Raw genomic sequence first — 18,854 nt, 5'->3', positions numbered from 1 at the left:
AGCCATTTCCAGGCATGAGCGCACTTCCTTTGGTAAGCGCATGAGCACCTCCTTTCCGCTCCGGCGAAAGACCTCAGACAATTTGCATCCCGCACACGCTCAACTGTCTATTGGGCCTCTATCTCACCCACTAGAGGCAAGACCAGCACCTGTTTTGTACCTATATAGCTATGTACCTACCAGACACTGAGGACATACGATGTTGACACACATGCCGTGTGAATGTAGTGAGTTTTAATCACTAGCCCAAGTATTATGACACATACTCTCTAGCAAATCACCTCCTTAACACTTACCGCTAACAACCTCAGATACTCAGTTGATGCATGATCCCTAATGTGATTTCTGGCTGTGTTGTGACTCTCGCATCTAGGCGAAATACTGCCCTGGTTTCTACTATGCTCCTAATGTGATTTCTGGCTGTGTTGTGACTCTCGCATCTAGGCGAAATACTGCCCTGGTTTCTACTATGCTCCTAATGTGATTTCTGGCTGTGTTGTGACTCTCGCATCTAGGCGAAATACTGCCCTGGTTTCTACTATGCTCCTAATGTGATTTCTGGCTGTGTTGTGACTCTCGCATCTAGGCGAAATACTGCCCTGGTTCCTACTATGCTCCTAATGTGATTTCTGGCTGTGTTGTGACGCTCGCATCTAGGCGAAATACTGCCCTGTCAACTAACCCGCACTGCCTGCCTGCCACAACTTATGCCTGCCCAGCTCACCTGCCCACACAGGTCTTAGCATTCCTACCCCTGCCTAGACTACCTTACTAGACTGCACCCGCCACCTGCCTACACCCTTAGCCCTAACTTGAAGTTGCCTCATCAACTCCTCCCTGCCCATGACCACTATGAAAACCTCCCCACACCATTCACTTCACCTCATACTGAGCCTCCTTACCACCATGGCACTTACACTTGCCGCCTCACACCCTCCTAAAGACAGAAACATGAGGCTGAGGGCAAGACTCCCCAGCCTACACGAACCATCATCCTACCACAACCACAGAGGTTACATTAATCTAGCAAACAAACGCTCGCAACATACCAAATCTGCCCCTCTCATAACACCCAACCAGACACCATCACAAAGAGACACCCTAACCAAAAATAAACAACCCCCTACCACTACACTAGCTAATACCTTATCACTTACTGGTTCACTAGTCAATGCTAGATCCATGGTAGCCCACGCAACAGAGATCTCTGACACCTTAACGAATGAGAACCTAGACCTACTAGTCATTACCGAAACTTGGCTCCATGAGGCGGCTGGCCCAGCCATCATGCTAGCAATACCGGACGGCTACCAACTCCTAAGAGTTGACAGACCTCACACCAAAGGAGGTGGCCTAGCCATTATCCACAAATCCTCTCTACCCATCAAATTAGCCACTAACGTACTAATTCAATCATGCGAACTCCTTACCGCTAAACTTCACCTCTCGTGCAACCGTACCCTCACCATGCACGTCATCTACAGACCTCCAGGACCACTAGGATCCTTTGAAGATGACCTAACCAGTATCCTAACCAATAACACTAAAGACCATGCTCAAATCCTTCTACTGGGAGACTTTAACTTGGGCTTCAATGACTGTAACGACAAACACGCCCTATCCATTGCTACAATCTTGAATGACCATGCCCTAACTCAAAAAGTCTGCTCCCCCACTCACGTCAAAGGTAGGACATTAGACTGGATTGCTGATCGGAACTGCAACATCAGCATCACCAACATCCTGCCACAATCTTGGACCGACCACTACTTAATTGCATTCAACGCCTCTCTTGACCTCATCCGACCCAAACCTATACTCATGGCCCCGCCTCTCCCTACCAGAAGTAAAAAAGATATCACAGCAGAAAGACTCCTACCTCACCTTCTCCCCACACTCAACAATCTAGACACTACTACAGACCCTACTCTGCTTGCGGAAGTATACAACAACACGATGACTAAGGCACTAGATTTGATTGCTCCCACCAAAACTCGCAAAAGCAAACAACTCTGTCACCTGAACAACTGGTTCACACCACAGCTGAAAGACCTCAGAATCCAAAAAAGAAAGCTACAATCAATTTGGCAACACTCACCCACGGTGGAGAACAAAATCAAATTAGCCACATTTGCCAAACAGTACAAAAAGGAAATTATAACCACCAAAAGGAACACCTTTAACAACAGAATATTTAAAGCTAAATCAGACACCAAGGAACTATTCTCTATCCTCCGGGAAATGGAATCACCCATACCCCCGACTGATAACTTCCCAAAAAACAAACTCTGGTGCACTAACATACAAAATGCCCTCGCGGGCAAAATTAGCCTGCTCCAAACAAAAATCGCAAATAAAAAAGCCGCCCTGCTCCTGCAAACCGAACCCATACCTCACTCAGAACCTCCCTTAAACCAGCCTAACACTCCTCACCCATTCAGCTTCAGACAAGTAACCATACTAGAGACAGAAAAAATCATACTATCTCTAAAACCATCCAATTGCAAAGGAGACAACTGCCCTCCCCAAATCATAAAAGATGCAGCTAGAGACCTAGCCCTCTTCATCTCTAAACTCATCAATGCATCCTTGAAGTCAAACCTAGTGCCCAATAACCTAAAACACTCCTGGGTGCTCCCCCTCCTAAAAAAACAAACACTTGACCCTGCTATACCGACAAACTACAGACCCATCACCACCGTCCCATTCTTGCTTAAAATCATTGACAGAGCAGCGTATCTGCAAATACAGGATTACTTAGAAACTAACAATCTACTAGGCTCTCGGCAATCAGGCTTCCGTCCCCTTCATGGAACTGAGACAGCCCTGATTGACCTCAAGACCCAAATTGACGAGCTGAAGGACAATGGCAAATCAGCCATGCTACTCCTCCTTGACCTTTCCGCGGCTTTCGACTTGGTAGATCATGCAGTTCTATGCAATCACCTTAGTTCTGCCGTTCATTTTTCAAGTGATGCCATAGCCTGGATACATTCCTTCCTGGCAAACCGGACAATGAGAGTATTTTCCCCCCTAGCAGCTGCTGATCCCATACAAGTTTCATGCGGTGTCCCCCAAGGATCATGTGTATCTCCAACGTTGTATAACATCTTCACTAAGCCCCTGTTCGACAAGCTGGATAGACTGGGCGTCATCTACACTAATTACGCTGATGACATGCAGATCCTTATTCCCCTCTCAGGCAACTTCTTGGCGGACACAGCCTTAGTGAACAAGATATATCTCCTCATTCAGGCATGGATGGCATCTCACGGCCTCTGCCTGAACGACGACAAAACTGAGCTACTGATCCTCGGCTCAGAGCTGGCCATCAAAAAACTGGACCCTAATTATGCCTCATTTAACATAGACAATAATATCATTAAAGTGATGCCTGCAGTTAAGACTCTCGGGGTCCATCTTGACTCAGCGCTCAACTTCAAGAAACAAACTAACTCACTAGCATCCTCCACTGCATACACCTGTAAACTGATCCGAGCATGCAGACCTTTCCTAACGGAAGCTAGTTGCATTACCCTAGCGAACGCACTCATCATATCCAAGCTGGATTACTGCAATGCCTTATACGCTGGCTCCAACAAATACATCCATGACAAGCTCCAAACGCTCCAAAACAACGCTATCAGAGCAGCTTTAAACATTCCTAACAGAGTTCATATCTCCACCGCTAGGAAGAACATTCACTGGCTAAAAATCAAAGACAGGATTGCGCTCAAGACCTTATCCCTTACCTCCAAATGCCTCAACCACATAGCGCCCCCCTACCTGGTAAACAGAATCAACACGAGAATCTCAAACCGACCCACCAGAACGACGAATGCCTACACACTAGTGGTGCCCAGATACAAAAAGAGCACAGCGGGCGGCTCTAGCTTCCCGGTCATAGCTGCTCAAACCTGGAACAAACTCCCCCTTGACCTCAGAATAGACCAACCATACACCAGCTTCAGGCGTAAAGCCCTCTCCTGGATTCGCTCCCTCGACACTTAGCCCGTCCGTCCACCTCACCGCCACTTTTCCCGGATGTGCATAACTAGATTACAGGTCGCTAGACTACCTGCTTTATCTACAGTTCTGTATTTTGTACTGCCTGTATATGCTTTCCTCTCATCTGTATAACCTTTTCTTGTATTGCAACTAAGTTCTCAAGTATCCTTGTACTGCCTGCGCCCAGTTACCCTCGCGGGTTTGGCTTCTGCGCTATACCAAATAAACAAACAAACATCAATTTGCTGCGGCGAATGACCTGGTAATAAATTGCAATAAGTCGAAGGTCATGTTTTCAGTAGGAGGCAGGTTAAAAAGATGACAAAACCTTGAGTTGGGTTTTGGAAGGAACAACATTAGAGGTCGTCTCTGAGTTTATTTACCTAGGTTTTACCTTAACAGGAGGCCCAGGTGTAAAGCCCTTGACTACTATGTTAAAAGGCAAGTTGTAAGTACTCATTGTCCAGTCTAAATTGATTAATGAACACTATGGTCGGTTTTCCTGCATTCCGCTGATGTGATTTAAGGCTATACCTATTTGACATTATTTTGGATAGTGATAAAGTCCCTTGGAAAGCTATTTTTGAAACAGGTATTGGGACATCTTGGGACGCCAACTGCATTGGTTTGATTTGAATTTGGACTCTTGTCCATTAAAGGCATTGTCATGTGGTAAACCTTATCCTTATTTAGGAAAATCTATATTGCAAATAAACCATCTCTCTTCTATTCCCTATTGAAGGTGGCTGGACAAAGAAGAGAAAAAACCCTGACTACATGGATAAGATGGTTGGGTCACCATTATGAATGAATTAGGTTTAACTATTAATATGGTGGAAACAAATCCTCTGCTTATTAAAAAGAAAATATGGACACTGGATAGCAACGATAGAGCAATGCAAGAAATATAGCTTTCATCATTACATATTACTGGATGGTAAATGTGTAAATTCACTACCTAATTATCTTATTAAGTTTTCTGATGCTTGCTGGCGTACATATTTCCTGAAAATAAGAATACATTTCCTGCTAACTAATGAGATCAATATCCCATAACATGATAAATTCTGTCGATTCTGTGAGAATTTGACTAAAGTCGAGATGCTGAAACACCTCACACTTGAGTGTGAAAAATTAAAGGAATTGAGGAGTACTTATCTTGAACACTTCCTTTTGGAATTTAGGGCAGGCTCCTTGGATGACCCATTATGTAAATTACTAGAGGGGCCTGAAATCTCGTAGAAGTTGAAGTTGATTTGTTTCTTTAAATATGCTTTTTTATGGGGAAGATTTTTAAATGGATGAATTTAATAACCTAGATACCACAGCGTGACTGGGTCTCAAATTAACTTTGAATGTTTATTATTTTTACAATACGATTGTATTGATGTAAACATTGATATGTGTAGGGTCTTAATGAGACCTGAATTATTAGGATCTGGTGAAATAATCTTTTTTCTTTTCTTTTGCCTTTCTGTTTCCTTCTTACTTGTTATTTACTTGGAATTATCTTTGGCTGTGCATTTCTTTACCTTGTACTTGTATCTCTTTGTGTGGATGTGAAAGGCTCACCTATTGAACAATAACACAATAAAATAAAAATTACTTTACCTTTTCAGCAATTACAAAACATGATTACTGGCTCTGATATAGAAGGAGAAACCATGACACAAAGGTTTTGCTAGGAATATTAAGTACAGTGGAGAGGAGTGACTGAGGGGTAGATACCCTTTGAGGCAAGAACCCTTTGAACCAAGAACTTGCCAAAAATGTGCGGCTTCTCACAAGGTCTAAACTACTTTGGTGTGGTTCCTGGGCATGACCTGCCGTGTAAGTTTGAGGAGCCAATCTGGTGCCATTCTGCACATAAATGCAGCATCTTCTGCTAATAGTTTGATTGCAGAAGTAAGGTGTGCTATTTTTCCAGCTAGAGACTCTGTCCATCAGGAAGCCATGATTGTTGCTGCCTTACTACATAATCTTGGTGATGAGCATCCTATTCTAGCACACGCCTCTTAAGCAATGTAAACATCAGTCCGTTGATGTGGTCCAGTGGTCAAGGAGAAACACAGAGCTGCTTGTAAAAAAAAATAAAAAAAATAAAAAATCACTTCCCAATCCAAAAGGTGCAACACAGGTGATTCTGTACCCTATTGCAGGCCAACAAATTACTGATCCCCCCTCCCCCCAAAGATCAACTGGTACAGAAATTAGACTGGTGGTTCCAACTCTGGGGTTGGTAACAATTGACCCGTCTCAAATTAATGGGCTGACAGACCTTAGTATCATACAGTATGCAGATTGGGCATTTGTGAGGAATGACCCATGTGTGGCAGAGAGTGTGGTCCAACAAACCTGCAATGCTTGGTTAGTAGGTTCACTGACCGATCTGATTAATCTATTTGATCTCGGTTCCGGATCAGTATTCCCTTTGGAGGATGAGGAGGAGGATCATCAGGAAGAAGGAGCTGTGCACCATATTCTAAGTGAGGCTGATGATCGAATCAAGCTTATTTTGCCTACAGTTTCGGCCTTTAATATGGTCCTCAACTATTTTTTCAACCTATATGACAATATCTGGAACAAAGTAAAAGTGCATACGATGATGCCGAGTGCTATCAATGTAAAATTGGAAGATTTGGAACTCTCATCCAATCCACGACGTTGTAATGCATTCTGTCCACTTGACTGCCCTTCTTCCCTGAATGTACTTAAAGAACCTGTACTTAACATTATTAACACCATACCAATTGTTATTGTCGATGTTAGGGAAAATGTACCTAGTTTAACTGCTTTGAAAGTATCTAATAATGTTGAGAAATCGAAACCAGTAAATGGAGATGAAATAATTGTTGATGTAGAACCTGCATCTGATGAAGAGGATTATAATGTATTGGGCACAGGGGACAGGTTGCAGGGAACTGATGACCACCCAACAAATTTTGTTTCTAGACAGAAAATAATCCAAAAACGATACAATCTAAAAAAAGAAATGCATCCTCCCATAAATATTTAAGATATTTGACGATGACAAACTATAAATCAGGCTTTCCTTAAGAACAAACAGGTGCCCCAAATTATGACTCTGGTGTTGGAGGAAAGCCCTTATGATTTAAGTATGAACTTTGGGGTACAATGTGAACTTAGCCTCAACCATGGAACTGCTCCAAGATGGTTGATGGACTCAAGCGGAGGTGAAGCATCTGGTCTGTATGGCGACACACGGTTTAACACGTGGTTTAGGAACCCTAACGTGCATGTATTTGAAGACAACACCAACATTAAAAAACAGGTACACATAGTGAGATGGGGGTACAAACAGAAGTAAATGCACCTGTTATTATGCTGGAGAGAACATCAGGAAATTTGATTATAAATAATCCAAATTTGAAGCTTCCCGCCTTTACCACGGCTACCCAAACAGACCAGTCCCCCAGTGATTATGCTTCCAGTCCAGAGCAGTTAGCTGCTTGAGGTTTTGGCCATCCGATGCTACCAAAACTCCCAGCTCATGGAGAGCAAGTTATATGGTTATATGTTTAAGGTAACCGGAGAGGTGCATCCATGCTGGAAGACAATGGGAGTAAACTATCTGCCTTGACTCAGAACAAGTTGGTGGACAGAAGGTTTGGGAAAAACGAAACCACCAGATTTGTAAATAGTAAGGGATGGTTTCAGCCACATAACATTTTGAAGTATGCAAGTGGTATGTATAGATTGTAAGGAAGGCATGGTATCAAAGCAAGACAGACACAAGTGATCACAGTTCAAGGGTGTTTATTAAACTGTAAAAATTGGTGAAATAAACACCTAATCAAAACTTAAATCTAAGATGGGAGCAAGCTACGACCATCAAATAATAATAATACAGTCTTAGTGGAGTCCATCAAACAAAGGGCCTATAGTAAGAAAAACATATTGCCAGTCATTACCTCTAAATACAAAATAGTGTGGGATAATGTTCACAAAAAAGAAAGAAGTGTTCTTAAAAGGATAAGTCAGGATGTTATAGCCGGGGTCTCCCTTCCCCACGTTTGAAGCACGGGACAAGGCGGGCCTCTCGAGCACAGCACACTTATGGGGCTTCTCTGACCTGAGTTTACAGTTCCTTTTTCTCATATCAGGGCTTTCTGTGCCCAAGTCTCTTGCTTCATAGGGCCCGATGCATCACAAACAACAAACAAACGTTCCTTCTATTTATTTTCACGTTGGGCGATTTCTCTTCTCCCGAGGATCCCCCTCAGCCGGACTCCGATCCCTTTCACACCGTCAGCCTCCCTCAATCAGGTTCAAGTTTGTCATCACAATGTAGTTAGCTTAGCTTTTGAATTCATCATCATGTTGCAATATTCAGGAATCTCAAAGCCTTTTTAAACAATTCTCTGGGATACTTTCTCCCCTTTACTTAGGTTTCCGTCATCCGAGCTCAGACCTCCTTCCCCTGCTTTCCAAAACACTGGTCACTTTAAACCGAGACTTCCGAAGGGCGAGCACATCTCGCTGGGTCACTCCGTGTTTCAATGGCAAGTGTAGATTTCACGTTATCACATTCTATGCAGTGTAAACATCAGTAACACATTTCACTTCACAATGTATCAAAGACTTTCGACTGCACACAGGATTTTGTCTTGACCCTTGTATGACATTTCACACTGGCCTCCCCTAGGGCCTCTTGGTTCTTATTAGTTCTCTCAATTCACCAAATCCTCCTTGTTCAGGAGCGAGGCCTTTGTCAGCGTCTTTCAAATGAGAGCCCACGTGGAGCTGGACATCTCTGACGTTGATACCTCGTTTGTTCACAAAAGACCTTTGTCTATCATCTTCTTTTCTTTACGCAAATGTTGCCATTGCAAACAAGAGCTTAACACAGTCCGGTCCACTATCAGTTTCCTCCGACTCACTGTCTGTGCTGAACTCGTTGGGTTTTCTTCCGCTGGAGTCGAGGACAGTACCACGGCAGCAAGCTCTTTTCCCCGCCCTGGCTATCACCGTTGACATGGGTCCACCAATCGCCAGCTGCGATCCCGGTCTTACTGTTCCTTTGTTGAAGGCTTTGCAGGTCTGGGTTGAAAATGGCAAGGGCGATTCCCTATGTGTTGCCCTTTCGGTTTCCTCTGCCTTTCTCCTTCATTTTAACTGCTGTCCCGGAATAGCTGCTTTCTCGTACTTTCGGCCTTGCTCAAAATGTGCTCTCGTGCTCTGCCTTTTATCCCTGTGTGGAAGGGAATGGGTCGTCGGGTGTGCATAGTTATCGGCAACTGTTGGGACACGTGAGGTAAACGGCTCTGGTGTTAGTCCGTTGTCTTTCGCGGTGTGAGAAAGTGTTTATGCAGGAAAAGAGGGGGGTAGCTTTTACATATGCTACGGGGTAGGATGGGGAAAAGGTGTTATAAGTAAGGGGGTACCACATCTCACCGTGTGTCTCACTTCCACTCCCCAAAGGCCCCCCATCCAGGCGATCCTCCTGCACTGGTCCACGCCAGGAACTGAATCCAATAGCGAAGGCTGTGTCCTGGCCACCTGGATGACAGATCCCCGGGGACTAGTAAGTGAGACACCTTCAGGTTTCTCACAAGATATAAGGGTGGGTGGTGGGTCTGGTCTCAATCAGGAAGGTTCAGGTAGAGATTCAGAGTGTTAAAAATGTAAAATAAACCAAATGTATTCGAGCACAATAAGTTCCTGATGTCAAGTCTAAGGGTCCCGTTTGTCTGAACTGAAGTAAAGGCCTAGCTCTTTTCTGAGATTGTAACATTAAGTGCAGTATCTTCGATGGATATTGAGAGAGTTCAATTTGCAGACATGAGGAAAATTGGCCAGCGTATTGTTACTTTTGGTGCAAAAGGGGTAAGTGACCTGGTATACTCTGAATGTTCACACCTGAACAGTATTGGCTTCTCCATTGAACATTGGAATGACCCAAGAGAGGTTGTGGGGAACCAATCTTGTGGGGGAAGCCTTATGTCTACATTTAATAAAGGCTGAAACAGCCACTCACATGAAGAGTCTGATCGTTATTACGCAAGATCAACCTGGTCTGATGCCACGGCTGCTACGTGGCATAGGGCAGGTCAATAATGATATGGCTCTAAGAGCTGCTATGTCTCATAAAGAAGATAGCAGTCAGATTGAGGAAAATGTTTGGGGGGAAGCAGTTGGATCTTACCACTGCCAGAGTACTAAGGAGCATTGATGGAATCAATACTCAAGATCAATTAAGTTACAATGGAGACCTAAAGTTATTGCCTTGGAATTCAAGAGGCAGCACAACTGATGTCCAATCCTGATGCTTTGACTTTTATTAGAGATTCGAACTGTGTGTTTCTCAGGGAAACATGGCTTACTTTCTCTCTGGTGTTGGACGGGTTCCAAGTTTTCTTCCAGTCAGCCAAGCCCAGTAAGGGAGCTAGAGCGGCAGGAGGTTTAACTGTAGCAGTTAGTTCAGGACTAGGAGGAATTGCAGAGGAACATTGTAAACTTCCGTTTGGTGCATTGGCATTTGCTTTCTCATGTAAGGAAAGTTCTTTCGAATGCTTGCTAATCAATATTTATTGGCACAAAGGAGTGGAAATTCTTGAGGACTTCTTAAGAGAAGTTCTTGAAACTATATGGCAAACAAGGGTTCCTAAAGGGCATGTTATTTTTGCAGGTGATTTGAATGCTAATTGCTCTATGCCAGAAGCTAAGGGTGTCATTTGGGAAATAACCCCAGACATGGCAGCTAGTGATTTTAGGTCTAGACTGAATTGGTTTGGTTCAGGTTAATGAGAGGATGGGGCAGGGTACGGGTGCCCAACCCACTTGGCATAGAGGCGAGTCGACACTAGATTATATTTTTGTCACCTATGCACTTTGTTAATCATGTTCAGATTTTCACATCATAAAAAAAGCTTGGAGTGATCATAGCATTCTAAAAGCCCAATATAAGGTCTGTATGAATGCATGTCTGGGTGGGGGCCTCAAGAATTTGACAGTCAGCGCAGGAAGGAACACAATCCGTTGGTCTCCTCATAATAGTGGAATCTTAAATCCATTTTGGTATGGAGATGAGCGATAGAGGCTTGGAATGGAAGTCTGAGGTTTTTAATGTAACGATTTTGATTCATTTTTGGATGGGTTGATGGAAGGGGTGTTGAGTGACCATCGTATAAGGACCAGGTTTAATGTGGGAAAACATACACATTTTTGACGAGCAGTTGGCTATACCAAAGCACAACATGAGGTGCTTAATAAGGGCAATTAAGCATTCTAGTGACCCATGTGATGCCAAGTCCTCCAAATGTAAAGCAGTAAAATAACAGTATAAAAACCACTGTAAATCTCGGAGCTTGGTACTCATGCAAAGGGATTCAGAGTACATGTTACAAGTCCTTATTAAAAAGGAAAACCACAAAAGATTCCAGGACTCAGCACCAATAGAGCCTTTTGCACTCTGGTGAATGCTCAAGACAACAATAATGCTATTTACCTGTATGTGTTACATTTTTTGAAGAGTTATACAAACCAAGGATGGATAACGTGGTAGGCCCAATTATGGTGGGTGATCTACATTGGGTTAAGCCAATTGAAAGTTGAAGAGGTCCTCAGAGTTATTCAAAGTTGTCAAATATTGAGGGCTCCTGGCCCGAATGGGCTAACAAATAATACACTAAAGGTTGACCCAGTGAAGCGGGCCAATGTTTTGACTATTTTATTTAGGAGTATTGCAGCACTATGTACTTTTCCGAAATCCTGGGAGGATGCCCATGTGGTCCCTATTTTTAAGAGTGGCGCGAGGATCGAACCAAATAATTACCGCCCAATCTCCTAGATTGACGTGGATGCTAAGAACTTTGCGTCCCTCTTAGTGCAACTTCTGGAGGCATGGGCGACCTCTACCCATAGTTTACAAAAAAATCAGACAGAATTTAGAAAGGGCCACTCAACTAACCGTAACGGTCTAGCCCTGAGAGCAATACAGAAATTGGCCTGGGCTGACCCAGCCTGTAGTACTCTTTTAGCTTCAATAGACCTGTCAGTGTCTTTTGACAGGGTCGATCGCCGAAGACTATGGTGGAAACTTAATGCGTGGGGAATACCGTCAGGTTTACTGAATCTCATAATGAAGCTGCATGAAAGGGTGAGACTTAACAACACGGGCCTCCTATCTAGAAGAATAGTAATACATTCTGGTTCAAGACACGGATGTGTCTTGGCGTCCTGTCTTTTTAATTTTTATGTTTCTGATATTAATGATTTTTTGCTTCCCACTCCCCTTATGCCTCCTAAATTGGGCAGTTTGAAAATTTCTTGGTTGGCCGATGTGGATGATTTCCTGTTTTTTGACAATTCCCGTGTGGGTTTACAGCGGCTTTTTCGAGCATTTTCTTCTTATCCAAAGGTAAATGGACTCCTGATTAACCCCTCTAAGGCTAAGATTTTGGCATTGTCAAAGGGCAGGAAACGCGGCTCACTGTCCCAGTCTTTCGAGACTATAAAAATGCTGAAAACCTCAGTGAGCATGACCTATCTGGACTTCTATATTTCGGCCAAGCCGATGTGTTATAGATTCCAGCAGGTACTGGTCCAAATGGCAAAGGCATTATCCATGCAAATGGTAAAGGTGGACAGGAAATACAGCCATTTTTCAATTAAACTTGTAGTACATTTTTTAGAAGGGCAAAGTGTCCCTAAACTACTCTACAAGATGGAACTTTATTTGGATACTGCCGGAAAATGGTTGGATGCACTAGAAGGATTAATGTGGCGTTGACTATTAAATATACCAAATGCAGTACCAATTGCCGCCATAAGATTCAAATGAGGTCTTCTATCCCTTCGCTCTCGTGCCCAATGGAGACTATTGTCACTTTTCGTAATTTAACCTCCCCAACCCATGACTCTTTATTATGAAGAGATGAAATTATGTATGGACTAGGTTTGCCCAAAGGGAGGGGTAATGAATTTTGTTTGCCTTATAAGATCAACTCGTGAAGTGCTATTGTGCGATCTGAATACGGATACAGAAACTCTTATGTAACCCAGATAGGGTTAAAAACATCTGTACAACAGATTGGATAAATACCATTGAAGGCTTTCATGGTTATTTTTCGATGAACCATCTGGCACATGAACACAAAAAAAGACAGACAATATCGGGTTACCTCCTAACAAACATTATAGGGCTATACTGATGAGATTGAGGTGGAACTTACTGTTAACCAAGGAGGTCCTTCTGAGCAGAAGGAAGATAACAAATGCGGCCTACTGTAGATTCTGTTTGAACAAGGAATCAATAGAAGGGAGTAGTTTCTTACCTGTAACTCCATTTCTCCAGCATTGGTATCTTTCATGGATTCACATGCTGTGAATATTCCCCGTCGTCAGGCTGGGAACCTTGGTCACTTTAACCTAGCGTTTGCCTATGGAAAACGTCGACACTTAGTGTCCTATCAACATCCTTTTTGGGTGCTTTAGTCCCCACCAATAGGACGTAGGGTATAAATAGCCCTGCCCCCGCGGCTTCCCTTCAGATTTTAACCTCCAAAGAAGAGGGAACCCGAACCAGGTTTGTCTACAGGGGCGGCCGGCGGGCGCATGTGAATCCATGAAAGATACCAACGCTGGAGAAATGGAGTTACAGGTAAGCAACTACTCCCTTTTCCAGCTTTGGATCTTTCATGGATTCACATGCTGTGAATAGATTACATAGCAGTACCAATTATGCATGGCGGAGTGTAAAAGGTAAACCAATGAACAACACTTATGAGACAACAAAGCCATCAAGTGACAAAGCTCAAATAAACACCCCGAAGCTGTGGGGCTTACCTTATTGGAACAGTCGCTGCAGGACTGCACGTCCCACTTGTACATCATCACCATGCTGCTGCCCCAGACAGTAATGCCGGGTAAAGGTACGCAGCACCGCCCCGGGAGGCCGCCTGGCAAATGTCCACCAGCGGAATCCCCTACCATAACGCCACTGACGAAGCCGTGGACCTCATCAAGCGAGCCTTAGGAGTCGTCCTTAAAGGCTTCACAGCTTTAGAGTGGCACAATGAAATTGTAGAAGACGCCCAACGGGAGAGTCCTTGTTTGGATATAGCCTGTCCCTTGCTGGATGGAGCATACGCCACAATCAGCTGCCTCGACTTCCTGAAGTCCTGAGTTCGATTCAAATAAAACTTTTACGCCCTCTTAACGTCCAGAGAATGCAGGGCCCGTTCTGCAGGTGTAGATGCCGAAGCAAAAAACGAGGGCAAAACAATAGAAGAGAGAGTTTGTGGAATGCTGTAGGCACTTTGGGATAAAGTGCGGGTTAGTGGGCAGAATAACCTTATCCTTCAAAAATCTTAAGTATGGAGGATCAACGACCAATGCCTGCAACTACGATTTCCGCCTGGCTGCAGTAATAGCCACCAAAAACGCCACCTTCCATACCAAAAACATCAAAGTCGTCGTCCACATCGGCTCAAAGGGCGGTTTCATCAGAACCGAACACACCACATTAAGGCTCCATACCGGTGCAAACTTCTTCATAGGAGGAAAGGTTCGAAATAATCCTTTCAAAAAATGCTTCACTAACGGGTCACTGAACAGAGGAGCCGCATGACGCCTCCGAGTGAACCTCGTAATCGCCACCAAATGTACCTTAATGGAAGACAATGGGAGGCCCACTTCTCCCAAATCCAACAGGTACGGGAGAACCTGCTCCAGGGAAATGTTCACAGGGTCCACCCCAAGCAGGGCCTTACACCACACGCAAAACCTTTTCCATTTCCGTCCGTATGAGATATTCATGGACGGTGCCCTTGCTGCCTCCAAAATTCGTTGACAGTTCTGGGAAATACCTAAATGGCCGAACTTGGAGTAGTCAGGAGCCAAGCCGTCAGGCTGAGAGAGCCCGGATCGTGATGCCAAACTCTGCCCTCATCCTGAGACAGGAGATGTGGAGCTGGCCCCAACCGAATCGGCTCTTCCATCGACAGATGCAGAATTGGAGAATCACGTCTGCCTGGGCCAGAACGGAGCCACCAGAATCACACGCCATTGGTATCTTCGAATCCACTGGAGTGTCCGGCGAATGCATACGCGAACCGGCCCGTCCACGGGAACGAAAATGCCTCCCCCCAGAGACTCTGGATGAGCCCTTCTGTGACAAACTCCCGGCACTGCTTGTTTTCCATGGTTGCAAAAAGATCCAACGGCGGATGCCCCCATTTCCTGAAGATCATCGAAACCGGTCACTCCTTCAGCTTCCACTCGTGCATCTGGTCGGCGTCCCTGCTGAGCGCGTCTGCCTGCACATTCAGCACTCCTGGCAGATGATAGGCCACAATGCTGATCCTGTGAGCCAGTGCCCAACTCCAAATGTCCTGCGCCTCTTTCGACAGGACCCTTGAATGTGTGCCCCCCAGTTTCCTTAGATAAAACATGGTGGTGGAATTGTCCGTCTAACACCCTCACCACCGACCCGCGTATGCGCGGTAGAAATGACTTGAGGGTCCAGTGTACCGCTCGCACCTCGAGCACATTGATGTGGAACAGAGATTCCTCCCAAGACAACAGGTCTTGCACCTGTGAATCGTCAATATGAGCCCCAATCCCATCTGAGAGGCGTCTGTCACAATCGTACATTGGAACTCTGGCTCCAGCAAAGGCATGCCCCGTACCAGATTGACCGTGCATGTCCACCAGCGAAGATCCTCCATGAGACTTCCGCTGACCATCAATTTGTTGGACCAAGATCCGCGATTCTGTGCCCACCGTTCCGCTAGGATCTCTTGCATCAGCCTCATTAAGAGACGACAGTTTGGCAGCAGCGGAATACACTAAGCCATGGCCCCCAGCAGCGACATGTAGCTTCGGACCAACATCCTTGTGCCATCCTTCCATTCTCCTGCCCTTTGCAGCAACTTCTTGACAAGCTCGCTGGAGGGTTTCACCAGATTGTGATGGGTGAGAAACTCTGCCCCCAGAAACACCAATTCCTTGGACGGCGTCAGAAACGATTTCTCGAAGTTTATGGCGAATCCCAGTCGTTGCAACAGTTGCATGGTAGCACCGAGACTGTTTTGCACCCCCCCTGATGACGAACCTCTCACCTAACAGTTGTCCAGGTAGGGGTATACATGATGACCTTTTCGTCGGAGAAACGCTGCCACTGGTGCCAGACACTTCCTGAACGTCCTGGGAGATGACTTGAAGCCAAGCGGGATGACCCGAAACTGGTAGTGTTCCTCGCCGACTACAAACCACAGAAACGTTCTGTGCCATCGACGCATGTGAAAATATGTGTCCTGTAGGTCCAATGACACCAGAAAGTCGTCCGGCTGCACCGACCGGATGACCTCCTGAAGAGTGAGCATCTTGAACTTTAGGCGTTGCAGAGTCTTGTTCAACGCCCGAAGATCTAGAATGGGTCACCATTTGCTGTTGGGCTTCTTCACCACAAAGTAGCGGGAATACACCCCTTGGCCACTCTCTGCCACCGGCACAAGTTCTGTAGCCCCTTTCTCCAGCATAAGAACCACTTCCTGCTGCAGGATTTGAAGATGTGGCTGCACGACAAACGCCTGCGGAATGGGAACCGGGGAACACTTGAACTCCAACGAGTGGGCTAGACGCACCGTGTCCAACACCCAACGTGCAATGTTATTTTCCTCCACTCGTCCACGTGCATAGCCACCCTCCCAGTCGATTGCCCTGAAGGCAGTCATTGCTGCGGCTTAATCTGCCGCCCTTTAGAAGCTGAGGACTGTGAACCCCGCTTCTGCTGTGCCTGGAAGTCCCGACTCTTCTGCGCCAACCGGGCCGACCGGCGATACCCTTGCGAGGAATAACTGGACCGACTGTAACGACGGTCCCTGATGGAAGCAAACCGGGCATTACCTGAAGCACACTGTAATGGGCGAAAGGAGCGAAAAGAGCACCCACTCTGTAAGGCACCTAAGGACTTAGCTGTTTCTGTGTGCTCCTTCATCCCTTTCAGGGCCTCATCGATCTTTTCCCCAAAACAAGTGCTCCTCTTCACAGGGCATGTTGATGACTTTGTATTGTACTTCTGGACGAAAGTCAGTGCATTTGAGCCATGCCTGTCGTCAAAGCACCACCCCATTGTTAATCTGTTTAAACCCAAACACAGCCAGATCCACAGCAATATTTATGCTGTGGTTGGAGGCCTCTTCCCCCTCATGCACCAACAGCATGGCTTCCTTGCGGTGCTGCTCCAGCAGATGTTTCAGAATAGGCGCCAGCCTATGCCACATTTCGCGATCATAACGGGCCATGATCGCCAATGAATTTGCAGCCTTAACCGTCGTCGCCCCAACAGTCAAAACCTTCTTCCCGAAGGCATGCTGTCTCTTGGCCTCACTGTCCGGAGGAGTAACACACTTGTGTTGATTTCTGGCCTTCCGGCTGGCCGCCGCCGGCACCACTGACTCAGGCGTGGGCTGGGACATCAAGCATTTCGGGGTAGTCTCCAGGGCCTTGAACTTCTTCTCAAGCTGACCTTTAACAGCCGGCTCTGAAAATGGATGGCGCATCGTGCACAGGCTCTCATGCCACACATGGTCCAGAATAGGCACAGAGAAGACAGCCTTCCTTCTCTTGCCCACATGATCGAACAGGAAGAAATCCTTCCGCTCCTCCTGTGGTGCCAATCCAAATTCCACACACGCCTTAGACATCATGGTGTGGAATGCCCCAATATCATCTGGTGGGGATGGTTACGCCGGACTCCGAGGCTGTTCCACCTCCACGTCCGTATCCCATGCGTCGTCCCTCGTCAGTGAAGACGAAGCCATAGACACAGTGTCCGGCGGAACACTCTCTGGCTCAGACTCAGGCAGTTTGCCCTCTTCTAGATACGACAGCGGACGACCTTCCCTCACTGGCAACCGCACCGGAGGAGACTTCCCTGGAGGGCCCCCAGCAACCTCGACCACTGGCACCACCGGGTCCACATTCGGGGAGGCAACCTCGCATCCAGCTGACCCAACAACGACTGCAGCGTGGACAATACTTGGAGGGACAAAAGAGACTGTGGGTTAACCAGCGGATAACCTGCCGGAACAGCGCCCATTCCACTGGACGTCGAAGGCCCCACACTTTGAAGGCCCAAGCAGACGGCCCCAGCACAGGATCCTGGTCGTCGTCCACCTCTGAAGACACTGAAAAAGTCGCCGGATCTTGATGCATAATGTTGGCAGGCAGAAGTAAATCAAAGGCGGAAGACTGCCACGCCCCACTCGTCGACAACAATCTGTCCAGAACAGCATCGACCCACTGGAAACCACAGTCATCGCCGGACCCGACGACACCACCGTCGACGACAACGAAAGGGTAGTCTGCAGTCCAACTGTCGACGACGGGTCCACCGTCGACGTGGTCCTCCTTGGAACCGCCTCACTCGGCGTTGACTCCACCGGAGACCCAGCCTTCTTGGCATCACTCGACCGGCGTTTAGAAGAATCCCTGTTGGAGGAAGACCGGTGATGGTCCCCTGAAGACGAGTGCTTCGATGACTATTCCTCCGGCTTGAACAAGCCCTTCTCCTGTGCTGTCGACTTCTCGGGCCTACCACCACACCCCCGGGAATGGTCCGACCGACCGTGCTTGGACGAAGACGTACCCTTCCACAGCTGCTTCTCCAAGAAGATCTACTGGTCTTCCCCACCTCCGACGCAGGCACAGCAGGACGATTTTTCTTGGCCGGAGGCTCGGCCGACACCACACGGCGATGTTCCGCTGACTTCACAGGCCGCTCCGAGAACAGGCTTCGGACCAACCCCACCTCCGAGGCCGGGTTCGTGCCCTCATTGATAAGCCGCTGATTGCGGTCCTTAAGAGTCTTCTGCGAGAAC

General features: G+C 46.4%; 1 protein-coding gene across 2 annotated transcripts in view; it reads right to left on the bottom strand.

Moving 5' to 3' along the window:
- The window catches only part of LOC138526383 (homocysteine S-methyltransferase-like), a 421,515-nt gene that overhangs the window by 332,247 nt on the left and 70,414 nt on the right, over window positions 1–18,854 (bottom strand). The gene's annotated exons all lie outside the window — the stretch shown is intronic.

Source organism: Ambystoma mexicanum, chromosome 7p (assembly GCF_040938575.1).
Source record: "Ambystoma mexicanum isolate Mex_15411 chromosome 7p, UKY_AmexF1_1, whole genome shotgun sequence".
Lineage (NCBI taxonomy): Eukaryota > Metazoa > Chordata > Amphibia > Caudata > Ambystomatidae > Ambystoma > Ambystoma mexicanum.
This window is presented reverse-complemented; position numbering and strand designations above follow the sequence as displayed.